The sequence below is a fragment of the Hyla sarda genome, chromosome 2 (assembly GCF_029499605.1).
Source record: "Hyla sarda isolate aHylSar1 chromosome 2, aHylSar1.hap1, whole genome shotgun sequence".
NCBI lineage: Eukaryota > Metazoa > Chordata > Amphibia > Anura > Hylidae > Hyla > Hyla sarda.
The window spans coordinates 13158500-13170785 of NC_079190.1; the positions used below are offsets into that span (position 1 = coordinate 13158500).

General features: G+C 36.8%; 1 protein-coding gene across 1 annotated transcript in view; it reads left to right on the forward strand.

The window, feature by feature from the left end:
• Positions 1–9503: 9503 nt before the first annotated feature.
• Positions 9504–12286, forward strand: part of WNT11 (Wnt family member 11) — a 107501-nt gene continuing 104718 nt past the window's right edge. Inside the window, exon 1 of the mRNA XM_056561180.1 lies at positions 9504–10639. The gene's annotated coding sequence lies outside the window, so the exon portion shown is untranslated. The remainder of the gene's footprint in view (positions 10640–12286) is intronic.

The window sequence follows — 12286 nt, forward strand, 5'->3', positions numbered from 1 at the left end:
TTTAATTATGTTTAATATAAATAAATAAAAGAATAAAAATAATAAATAAAAATATAAAAATAAAATATTTCATTAAATAAATAAATAAATAAATAAAGATAATAAAAATTATAAATAAATATAAAAATATAAATATATAAATAATTAATTAAATAAATTGAAAAAAAATTGTCCGGGCAGCCAACAGCTTTCCTGTATTCCATTATTATTTATTTTTCTTTTCTTTCTTTCTTTCCTTTATTCCATTATTATTTATTTTTCTCTTCTTTCTTTCTTTCTTTCTTTCTATTTATTTATTTAATTCATTATTTATATATAATTTTTTTAATATTTATTTATTATTTTATTATCTTTATTTATTTATTGAAATATAATTTTTTTTATATATTTTTTATATTTATTTATAATTTTTATTATTTTATTTATTTATGTTTAATATAATATTATTATTATATATTTTTTTTTTAACTATTGTCAAAGAGGCATACCTAACCATGTTCATCCTCTTCTTGTTCTTCTGGTCCATGAATAAAATTTGAGCGCCGCAGTGCGAACTGACACTTAGGCCGTGTTCACACGGTGGAATTTTCCAGCCAGACATTCCGCAGATTGCCCGAAAATGCTCGGACTGCTTGGAAATGCGCAGTCTCCATAGATGGCAAAAGCATTTTCAAGCTGATTTCACTAAAAGAATTGAAATTTTTAGTTCTTTCTGCAGAGGCCGATATCGGAATTTAATTTGCATGATTGATGTTTTGTGGGGTGTGAAAACAATGGGACTCTGCTGCAACAGAATTTTCTAGCTGAATTTTTCCGCCGGATTCAACTTAGAAATTCCGCCGTGTGAACTAGAAAGTAATTATGGTTCTAATTAAGACTAGAATGTAATTACGGTTCTAACTAAGGCTAGAAAGTAATTACGGTTCTTGTTAAGAGACTAGAAAGTAATTACGGTTCTTGTTAAGAGACTAGAAAGTAATTACGGTTCTTGTTAAGACTAGAAAGTAATTACGGTTCTAACTAAGACTAGAAGGTAATTACAGTTCCGCTTAAAAGTCATTATAGTTTATTTACAGTCATATGCCATTCAGGGTGCGGGGAAAGCTGGGTGACATCCCCTTATGGTTGAATACTTTGTTATTTATTAACTTTTATGTGAGTTTTTTTTTTTTTTTTTTTTTTATATTTGGCGAAGGTTTACAAGTCCAGTATCAGCACAGGATGGTCTCGCCCTCCCCTGACAGGCAGTGATGCCTTTTAGTGGATCATGTACTTATGCTGATCCCTTTATAATAGACCACCACTTAAGTGTCAACCGCTGATGACCTTGGACGTATCGCTCTATCTCCTTATGTAGTGTAGGACTAAAAATAGACAGCGCATTATTGATGTGTGGTCCCTTTAAGAACGTGCATAGGCATCAGCCCGTATTTAACATAAATTTTAAAGGGACCATGCACCATTAAGGGATCTCTTTTTCTTAAACCTCAACCCTCCCCTCTCCCCTTACCTATTCTTATACTTTATGTGTCTACTTTCTTATTTCTGTGCTTATTTCTGCACTCTGCTCCTATGATAACACTTCCTGTCCTGCATTCTGGCAGTTCAGGCTTGTCATAGGGACACTGGGGGACATGTATCAATGTTGGTGTATTTAAGACTATATTGTGGACGCTTTCAAGATGTGCAAAGTTTGCGCAATTGCACCAAATTTACCATTTTAGTGCAAACCATGTGATAAATTAGGTGCAAACTTCAAACTTGAACCACTTTTCCAAAGTGCACATGATTGTCAAAAAGGTCTAACATGCTAAGTTCGCCGGGAACTGTTCGCCGGCGAACAATTCGCGACATCTCTAATGTGTATGTGTGTATGTTGCAGCATCACGTCCAAACGGCTAAAGATATTAAAGATATTAACATGAATCTTGGTCACATGTTACTTATATGTCACCAACAAACATAGGCTATGTGATTTAACCCTTAGTCACCCATATTTGCCAGGGGCGGGGTTTATGTTTAAAGTCCCATACAAGTCTATGGGAAATATATGTTACTGCATAACTTCCAAACGGCTGGAGATATTTCCATAATACTTGGTCACATGTTACTTATATGTCACCAACAAACATAGGATAGGTGATTTAACCCTTACTCACCCCCATTTGCCAGGGGTGGGGTTTATGTTTAAAGTCCTATACAAGTCTATGGGAAATATATATTACTGCATAACTTCCAAATGGCTGGAGATATTTCGATAATACTTGGTCACATGTTACTTATATGTCCACTTAAAATATAGGATAGTTAATTTAACCCTTAACTACCCCCATTCATGAGGATCAGGGTTTTTGTTTAAAGTCCCATGCAAATCAATGGGAAATGTATGTTCCCACATAACTTCCGTACGGCTGGAGATATTTCAATAACTGGTACACATATTACGGGTTGGGATAGGAGGTCGGGATATGAGGTCCGGATAGGAGGTTGAGATAGGAGGTCGGGATAGGAGATCGAGATAGGAGGACGGGATAGGAGGTCGAGATAGGAGGACGTGATAGGAGGTCGGGATAGGAGGTCGGGATAGGAGGATGGGATAGGAGGTCGGGATAGGAGGTCGGGATAGGAGGATGGGATAGGAGGTCGGGATAGGAGGTCGGGATATGACAACAATATATGAGGATGGGATATGTAGTCAAAAGCTTCCTCTGTTGATTTTCCTCCGGGCAACGCCGGGTACTCAGATAGTTAATTATAAAGTTAGATCATGTCGCTGGATGTTGCTTGTGAGTTTGCCTTAGAGGAAGATTCTTCTCCTTCACTTGGTCCCTCTCAAGAAATTGGCGCGTCTCGTAGGCGCAGGTTAGGATATACTAAGAAAGAAAATTTTCCGAGCAACAATCATTGGCTTTGGTTTGTGTTACCACAAAATGGCCAAATCTGATTTTAAAATGCGTTTTTTTTTTTAAATTGTATCCCTATATTTTATTGTGTTTGTTTTGATGTGTTGTATTTCTGGTTTATGTCGGGGATTATTTATGTTTGAAAAATAATCACGTTTAGGGTCTATTCACACGTAGAGTATTCGGTGCAGATTTGATGCGCAGGATTTCAAGTTGTGTTCAGTCATTCTGTTTTACATCTTCAGCAGAAAATCCTGCGCATCAAATCTGCACAGAATACTGTACGTGTGAATAGACCATTAAAAAGCAAAATCAACTTCTATTTGTGAAGTAACCTAAGGAGAAACACTGTGCAATGACGTCACACACCACAAAAAAAGCTATTTGAAGAGCCGCACTTGCTTAGATTTTTTGCACAAAAAAAAAAGTGCAAATGCGCACAAAAAAAAAGACATTCATACATTTTTTGCGCAGATGATACATACCAGTCCACTGTATAAAGTGGTGTACAGTGCACCAAACAGGTGACAACTTTAGAAAAACTTTCACACAAAAAATGCAACACAAATGCAAAAAAAGTGTAATTGTGCAAAATTTGTAGACGTGAAAAATGTTGTTAAGGCAAAATACATGTCCCCCAGTGAGGCTCCAAATCATCCACATAGACAACCTTAGTGAGCACCTTTACAGGTGTATGTGGTGTATATGATGTCCACCTCCCTGCAGCTGCTCAATGCAGAAGGAATGACATAAATGTACAGCAGCATTTCCCAACCAGCGTGACTTCAGCTGTTGCAATACTACAACTCCCAGCATGCAATTCATCTATCCCATCTAGTGTAATAAAGAAGACAGAGAGGAGGGGGAGGGGTGCAGCTGCAGCTTCTCTCTCTCTCTCCTCTTCCTTCTCTCTCACTCACTCTCTCCCTTTCTCTCCCCTCCTCTTCTTTTTATCTCTCTCCCTCTCTCTCTCTGTCTCTCTCTCTCTTTCTCTCTCTGTCTCTCTCTTTCTCTCTGTGTCTCTCTCTCCTACTCTCTCTATCTCTCTCACTTTCTATCTCTCTTTGTGTGTCTCTCTCCCTCTCTTTTTCTATCTTTCTATCTCTCCCTCTTTTTTTCCTTCTCTCTGTCTCTGTCTATTTCTCTCTCTCTCTCTCTCTCTCTCTCTCTCTCTTTCTCGCTATGTCTCTTTCCCCCTCTCTTTCTCCTCTCTCTTTCTCTCTCCCTTTCGATCTCTTTCTGTCTCTCTCTCTTTATTTGTGTGTCTCTCTCCCTCTGTCTTTCTCTCTTTCTATTTCTCTCTTTCTATCTCTCTTTCGATCTCTCTTTCCCTCTTTTTCTCTCTCTCTGTCTCTCTCTCTTTGTCTCCCTCTTTCTTTGTTTCTCCCTCTCTCTCTCTCTCTCTCTCTCTCTCTCTCTCTCTCTTTCCCTCTCTCCTTCCCTCTTCCTCTCTCTCTCTCTCTTTCCCTCTCTCCTTCCCTCTCTCTCTCTCTCTCTCTTTCCCTCTCTCCTTCCCTCTTCCTCTCTCTCTCTCTCTCTCTCTCTCTCTCTCTCCCTTTCCCTCTCTCCTTCCCTCTCCCTCTCTCTCTCTTTCTCTGTCTCTCTCTCTCTCTCTCTCTCTCACTGGGATGCACAGACTTTAAAATGCAGGTTTGACTGTCCGCTCCATGTCTAATGCAGTGTTGTCAGCCAGCATGCTTGCAGCTGTTGAAAAACTACAACTCTCATCATGCCCGGAGAGCCATGAGGCATGCTTGGAGTTGTAGTTTTGCAACAGCTAAGGGCACACTTGTTGGGGAAAGAATGATCTAATGTCATATTTCCGAGACACGTGATACTCTTCCTGGTACAAAGGAACAGAGATTTAATACTTTATCAAATGGCACATTCAGGAGTATGGAAAAGCTGGGTGGCAAGGTATAATGGGGAACATTGGTTATAGAAAAGGATTTGCCAAAATGACTGACATTTTTTCGGATGCTTGCATAGAATGCTAGAGCTACAGTAAAGTCCGACAGCAAACTTCGACCTTTGTCGTGAACAAAGATATAAAAGGAGATTTCAGAATCTTCACAACACAGGCTGCTCAGCTTCAAAATGTTATCATTTTTTTTAATCTGCTTTTCATGTATGTATTCCTTTATTTCAGTGTTTCCTAACCAGTGTGCCTCCAGCAGCCTTTTGCTGTCCGAGCATGCTGGAATTTGTAGTTTTGCAACAGCTGGAGGCCCCCTGGTTGGGAAACACTGATACAGAGTCTAAGGCTGTGTTTACTCGTTGCAGAATTGCTGCAGTTTTTCATTTTGATACTGTATCTCAGCGGTACTGCAACATTTCTGCAATGAGACAGCAACATGTGAGCACAACCTAAAAAAAACAAATACCCTGGATATGACAAAAAAAACGGTGCTGTCTGTGTCCTATTCCCTAATAAGAGGTAGAGGACTGTACTGCCCCCTTATATCCAACATCCAAGAGTTCCCCATACCGGAATATTTAATCAAATACATTTTAGGGGGGGCTAGAATTATTTCTGGATTACTATTTGCTATAGTGGCATTTGGAGTAATAAGTGCATTAAATAAGATCTGAAAAAGCAAATAAAGATATAAAATATAACAATATAATCAATTATAGAATATAGAAACTAATCAAATGTAGCATGGTCTAAAAATGATACAAAAGATGCGAATAACATAGTACTACAACGGTAATAATAATAATAATTATACTATAATAATAATAAAATAAAAATAATACTTTTTTATACAAATACAGTTAAAACGACAATACAATAAACAATGCTAAAATAATAACTGATACAAACTAATATAGTAATAATACAAATTATGATAAATATATATATATATATATATATATATATATATATATATATATATATATAACATGGTGACACTATATCTAAACAATAGTATGAGTAAAAATATGATAAAAAATTAACAACCAATAATTCATGGGAAAATAACAATAAGTTAGTAAAATAAGAAAAAGTAAAAAAAAAAAAAAAAAAAAAAAAGAAAGTTTTTAGGGTGTTCTTGATCTGATAATATGCTTTAATATACTTTACAATGTTGGAATCATGCGTGTCGTTTTTTTATGCAGTCTTTTTAATGCCATTTTTCTGTTCATTATTAATATTAACATTTTATTATTATAATTATTATTATTTTTATGTTATTATTATTATTATTTTTTTTTATGAATGACAAAAACTGTGACTGATGCAGCTATAGGGTTCTTTTCTCATGCTGGTGATTTGACGCAGACATTTTGGCGACCTTCCTATTTATGTGAATAGAGTTTGCAGAAATCCATGCACATGCCCCAAAAACAGTCCTATGGGGATTAATGGATTTAGTCGCAGAAATTTCGACAACCAATCTGCAACATATGGGGATATCCTACGGCCGGAATCACACGTGTCTTTTTTTTGAGCAGAAGTAGATACAAAACATAGAAGGATCAGCAGTTCCTTTGTACTGTAACTTAATTTTGGATTCATTCATGTGTTTGCTTAAAAAAAAATAAAAAAATTCAATTTAAAAATAAATAAATTAATACATAAATAAAAATAAATAAAAAAAACATCAAAACTGCATGCCTGCAGTCCCATTTAAGACAAAACAAATGTTTAGCAAAACTGGTTTTGACTATTTACCTACTGGACAATATGATCAGGTAAAATATTCTGGGCCAGTCTGTAGAATAAACCTCCACATGATCCACATGATAGATTTACTGGAATCTTTACACCTGTAGTAAACTAATACAATTATATATACACAAAATAAATACATTTTTAATCAGTGTAAATATATATATATTAATCTTTATAAATATATATTATGTTTTCAAATCCTGATTCATAATAATGATCCTTTCTATTATAGTAATATTACTGATTTCAATAAACAGGCATCATAAGTTAACAATAACAAAAATTGTATTTAAAAGTATAAAAAAAATATAAAATAATATAAATATAATATAATATAAAAAAAATACAGTTATATAATTGTCTATCTTTCTATTGATCTCATTTTATCTATCTATTTATCTGTCTCATATCTATGTAATATATATCCATTGATATATCTCATAGCTATCTGTTTTATATCTATCTATCTATCTCATATCTATCTATCTATCTATCTATCTCATATCTATCTATCTCATATCTATCTATCTATCTATCTATCTATCTCATATCTATCTATCTCATATCTATCTATCTCATATCTATCTATCTATCTCATATCTATCTATCTCATATCTATCTATCTCATATCTATCTATCTATCTATCTATCTCATATCTATCTATCTCATATCTATCTTCCTATCTATCTATCTCATATGTATCTGTCTCATATCTATCTCATATCTATCTATCTCATATCTATCTATCTATCTATCTCATATCTATCTTCCTCTCTATCTATCTCATATCCATCTATCTATCTATCTATCTCATATCGATCTATCTATCTCATATCTATCTATCTCATATCTATCTATCTATCTCATATCTATCTATCTATCTCATATCTATCTATCTATCTCATATCTATCTATCTCATATCTATCTATCTATCTATCTCATATCTATCTATCTATCTATCTCATATCTATCTATCTATCTCATATCTATCTATCTCATATCTATCTCATATCTATCTATCTATCTCATATCTATCTCATATCTATCTATCTCATATCTATCTATCTATCTCATATCTATCTATCTATCTCATATCTATCTTCCTCTCTATCTATCTCATATCCATCTATCTATCTATCTATCTCATATCTATCTATCTATCTCATATCTATCTATCATATCTATCTATCTCATATGTATCTGTCTCATATCTATCTATCTCATATCTATTTCTCATATCTATCTATCTCATATCTATCTATCTCATATCTATCTATCTATCTCATATCTATCTATCTCACATCTATCTATCTATCTCATATCTATCTCACATCTATCTATCTATCTATCTCATATCTATCTATTTATCTATCTCATATCTATTTATCTATCTCATATCTATCTCATATCTATTTATCTATCTCATATCTATCTATCTCATATCTATCTATCTATCTCATATATATCTATCTCATATATATCTCTCTCTATCGATCTCATATACATCTAATATATATATATATCCACACACATTTGTGATGAAAATTGCCTTATTATTCTTCTTCCTGTCAGAACTTGTTTTCTCTTCTCTATGACTATAAGTAACACAGACTGTAAACTTGTTGCCTCTCCTTCTCCTTACACCAGTGATGTTATTTGTTGTTATTTGTTGTTGTTTGATGTTATTTGTTGTTATTTGATGTTATTTGTTGTTATTTGTTGTTATTTGTTATTTGATGTTATTTGTTGTTATTTGTTGTTATTTGATGCTATTTGTTACTATTTGTTACTATTTGTTACTATTTTTTGGCCCTGGTTTCTCTTTTACAGCCCCATAGAGGGATACAGAAGCCCTTGACAATGATAATAATATTAATAATGATGATCACTCCCATCATCCTCCCTCCCAGTGCTCTCTTGCTCCCCCCAGCTGACCTGCAGCACATTACATCTCCCCTCTGAGGTGCTGAGGAATCTGCACATTCACCGAATACATCAAAGTGATTAGTAGCTGCAGATCCGGAGCCTTTGTTATGGTAATTCAGCCTGACATCACTCCTGTGATCAAAGCCAATGGCGGAGCATATAAGCAGGTCCCAGCCTGAGCAGCAGCAGAATGGCCTGTAGCTGGCAGCAGTGTCCTCCTGGAGATCAGCAGCAGAGCTGGGACTGATCCTGCTCCACAGTATAGAGCTGGGACTGATCCTGCTTCACCAGTATAGAGCTGGGACTGATCCTGCTTCACCAGTATAGAGCTGGGACTGATCCTGCTCCACCAGTACAGTGCTGGGACTGATCCTGCTTCACCAGTATAGAGCTGGGACTGATTCTGCTTCACCAGTACAGAGCTGGGACTGATCCTGCTCCACAGTACAGTGCTGGGACTGATCCTGCTTCACCAGTACAGTGCTGGGACTGATCCTGCTTCACCAGTATAGAGCTGGGACTGATTCTGCTTCACCAGTATAGAGCTGGGACTGATTCTGCTTCACCAGTACAGAGCTGGAACTGATCCTGCTCCACAGTACAGTGCTGGGACTGATCCTGCTCCACAGTATAGAGCTGGGACTGATCCTGCTTCACCAGTATAGAGCTGGGACTGATCCTGCTTCACCAGTATAGAGCTGGGACTGATCCTGCTTCACCAGTACAGTGCTGGGACTGATCCTGCTTCACCAGTATAGAGCTGGGACTGATCCTGCTCCACCAGTACAGAGCTGGGACTGATCCTGCTCCACCAGTACAGTGCTGGGACTGATCCTGCTTCACCAGTATAGAGCTGGGACTGATTCTGCTTCACCAGTACAGAGCTGGGACTGATCCTGCTTCACCAGTACAGTGCTGGGACTGATCCTGCTCCACCAGTACAGTGCTGGGACTGATCCTGCTTCACCAGTACAGTGCTGGGACTGATCCTGCTTCACCAGTATAGAGCTGGGACTGATCCTGCTCCACAGTACAGTGCTGGGACTGATCCTGCTTCACCAGTACAGAGCTGGGACTGATTCTGCTTCACCAGTACAGAGCTGGGACTGATCCTGCTTCACCAGTATAGAGCTGGGACTGATCCTGCTTCACCAGTACAGAGCTGGGACTGATTCTGCTTCACCAGTACAGAGCTGGGACTGATTCTGCTTCACCAGTACAGAGCTGGGACTGATCCTGCTTCACCAGTATAGAACTGGGACTGATCCTGCTCCACAGTACAAAGCTGGGACTGATCCTGCTTCACCAGTATAGAGCTGGGACTGATTCTGCGCCACCAGTACAGAGCTGGGACTGATCCTGCTCCACCAGTACAGAGCTGGGACTGATCCTGCTTCACCAGTATAGAGCTGGGACTGATTCTGCGCCACCAGTACAGAGCTGGGACTGATCCTGCTTCATCAGTATAGAGCTGGGACTTATTCTGCTCCACCAATATAGTGCTGGGACTTATTCTGCTCCACCAGTATAGAGCTGGGACTGATCCTGCTCCACCAGTACAGTGCTGGGACTGATCCTGCTCCACCAGTACAGTGCTGGGACTGATCCTGCTCCACCAGTATAGAGCTGGGACTGGTCCTGCTATACAGTATAGAGAAGGAACTGGTCCTCAGTATAGAGCTGGTGTGTGCTGCAGGGTGCTCTGCTCCTCAGTATAGAGCTGGTGTGTGCTGCAGGGTGCTCTGCTCCTCAGTATAGAGCTGCTGGGTGCTCTCCCTCCTCTCTGGATCTACCCTCTATTACCACTATCTGGACTTACAGGTGGTCTGGTGGAGTCTTCGTTGTTGGCCTGGTGGTCTGGTGGAGTCTTCGTTGTTGGCCTGGTGGTCTGGTGGAGTCTTCATTGTTGGCCTGGTGGTCTGGTGGAGTCTTCATTGTTGGTCTGGTGGAGTCTTCATTGTTGGCCTGGTGGAGTCTTCATTGTTGGCCTGGTGGTCTGGTGGAGTCTTTATTGTTGGCCTGGTGGTCTGGTGGAGTCTTCGTTGTTGCCTGCAGGTCTTGGAGGACCCTTCTTCCCCAGAAGTCGTCTCTATCTTCAGGACTGAGCTGTCTCTGGTGCAGACATCATGGTGAGTTCTTCTGCTCCTTTCCTGCTCTTTTGGGAGGTTTTTGAGATGTGATCGCTGGGACCTGAGAATAATCTCTGGGGTGAGAGGATGAGGAGTCCCGGATAATGTCCTGTATAGTGCCAGGAGATACAGGAGGGGGCATCACTGCTAGATGTATACAGGGTTCTTATTATTACTGATATGATTGTGATCACCTCCTGTCTATCTCTCTAATAATATTGTTATATCTGTTATATACTTTATTATACTCTATCTAGTATTTATTGTTTATATTAATATCTATCATTTATTATATTTATATATTTTTATTTAATACCTATCCATCTATGTATATCTATATTTCTCCTATCTATATCTATCTCCTTTCTATAGCTATCTATCTATCTATCTCATATCTATCTATCTATCTCATATCTATCTATCTCATATCTATCTATCTCATATCTATCTATCTATCTCATATCTATCTATCTCATATCTATCTATCTATCTCATATCTATCTATCTCATACCTATCTATCTCATATCTATCTATCTATCTATCTCATATCTATCTATCTCATATCTATCTATCTATCTCATATCTATCTATCTCATATTTATCTATCTATCTCTCTATCTCATATTTATCTATCTATCTCCTATCTATCTCCTATCTATCTATCTATCTATCTATCTCATATCTATCTATCTCATATCTATCTATCTATCTATCTATCTATCTCATATCTATCTATCATCTATCTATCTCATATCTATCTATCTCTCTATCTCATATTTATCTATCTATCTCATATCTATCTATCTATCTATCTATCTCATATCTATCTATCTATCTTATATCTATCTATCTATCTATCTATCTCATATCTATCTATCATCTATCTATCTCATATCTATCTATCTATCTCATATCTATCTCATATCTATCTATCATCTATCTATCTATCTCATATCTATCTATCATCTATCTATGTATCTCATATCTATCTATCTATCTCATATCTATCTATCTCATATCTATCTATCTATCTATCTATCTATCTATCATCTATCTCATATCTATCTATCTATCATCTATCTCATATCTATCTATCTATCTCATCTATCTATCTCATATCTATCTATCTATCATCTATCTATCTCATATCTATCTATCTCATATCTATCTATCTATCTATCTATCTATCTATCTATCTATCATCTATCTATCTATCTATCTAAATCCAAAGAAGCAGCAGCACACAAAGTATACGGTGCAAAAAAGGTTTGTGGTTTATTGCATCAGTGCAGACAGAGCAACGTTTCTGCGACCTCTTCGTCGCCTTTCTCAAGCTCAATATCTATTTACCTATCTCATATATATCTATCTCATATATATCTATCTCATATCTATCTATCTATCTCATATCTATCTATTTATCTATCTATCTATCTATCTCATCTCATATCTATCTATCTATCTCATATCTATCTCATCTATCATTATTATCTAACTTATAGCTCTTTTAGATGTGAGATAGATAGATATGAGATAGATATGAGATAGATAGATATTATATATAGATAGATATGAGATAGATAGATAGATATGAGATAGATAGATATGAGATAGATAGATATGAGATAGATAGATATTATATATAG